The following is a 1,616-nucleotide window of genomic DNA, read 5'->3' as shown; positions in this document are numbered from 1 at the left end:
GAGACGAGGGGAGGAGTTCAGAGGCTGGAGCTCTGCCAGCAGGACGAGGCTGCAGCAAGAAGGAAAATTAAAGAGGAGAGGATGGTTTCATTCCTGTGTTTCCCTCTGCACAGGTGGGGAGAAAACTCTGCAGGAAACTACTCTAAAAGCTGCACTGCTCTCGGCTGACGAGACTTAGCTGAGCTGGCAGGTAGTCTGTGGAAGGCCTCCATCTGCTGCTGGATGCTGGGAGTCTCCGGGCCTTTGATCTCCATATCCAGAGGAAGAAGAGGAGAGGAGGGAAAGGCAGAGATCCAGCAGGCAGCCGCTGAGTCTATCCGAAACAGGGACGGAGAGAGCCAGCAGGCATCAGCTCCAACAGACCAGAGCAGACCGATCAGAGCTCTCTGGGTCCTAATGCCTCCAAGCACAAGAGGCACACTTTTCTCCAGTAATCCACAAAAAACAACGTTTACACAAACCGAACCACATGCTGAACAGACCCGCAATGACGAGTTAACTAACTGATTAGTCGATCAAAAGAAATTTGATACTTGATAACCGATTAATCATTCCAGTCATTGGTTACAGCTTTTTAAGTGTCAGGATTTGCTGCTTTTCTCTGTCATTTATGGTAGAAAATGAAGAGTCTATGGCTTTTGCACTGTTGGCTGGACAAAAGAAGGAATCTGAAGACGTCACTTTAAATTGTGATGAGCATTTTTCACAATCTTTTGACATTAATCGTGACAATAATCTGCAGATTAATCAATAATAATAGATTATCTATAAGATTAGGTTTGGTGATTTTTCTTAAAAACACCTTGATCCTACAAACATGTATTATGTGTGTATCTAAAGTTGAAAATATTTTACTCCCCTGTGCCATAGAGCTCCATCAAAAACATATCAGTGAGCCACACTGCTGCGCTGGCTGTAGTTCATTTTGCGATACTGTAACCAAATGTGTATTAATCCACTGAGAACAGTCCCCAACAGATGCACTATTTAAACTACAGTGATAAGGCCAGCATTATCCATCAAGTCATGCCGTAACACCACAGTATGAAGTGTGTGTAGAAATAGGTGTAAATATCCCGCTGTTGAGCTTCATAAAGATGGATGTTATGGCAGGGCTGTTTTATTGGATTGCATTAGACTGCACAGGCGTATCTAATAAAGTGGCCACTGAAGATAAACATCTGCTTATTATCACACAGGTCGCATGTTGAACTACATCACCTGGACGTCTGAGCTCGTGTGGTGCTGCCATACAGAACAAAGTCTTAGCTTTGTTGCATGCGTTCCTGAAAATGATGACACATCATCATGTTGTTCAGTAATCAGCGGGAAAAGCTCACGACGGCTGAATTCCATTTAGCCGTTTCAGCTTCGGGGTCCTCGTATTGCACATGCTGGCTCACTCTCACACTCGAATGGAAGGCTGTGAAAAAGACCTACTGTCTGTGCAGACAGAATTATACTGTATGGAATAGAATTTGAGCGTGTGAAGTCATTATTATTAGTTATTATGAGTCTTTGGCTCGGGACATTAAGCACAAGACTTGAATTTTCATTTAGTATCAAGTTAAAGCTTCACACTGTGACTGAAAGCAGAGACAGCAGGTGCAGATAAA

Source organism: Chelmon rostratus, chromosome 21 (assembly GCF_017976325.1).
Source record: "Chelmon rostratus isolate fCheRos1 chromosome 21, fCheRos1.pri, whole genome shotgun sequence".
NCBI classification, from domain to species: Eukaryota; Metazoa; Chordata; class Actinopteri; order Chaetodontiformes; family Chaetodontidae; genus Chelmon; species Chelmon rostratus.
The sequence above is the reverse complement of the archived record's forward strand: the minus strand, read 5'-3'. Positions refer to the sequence as shown.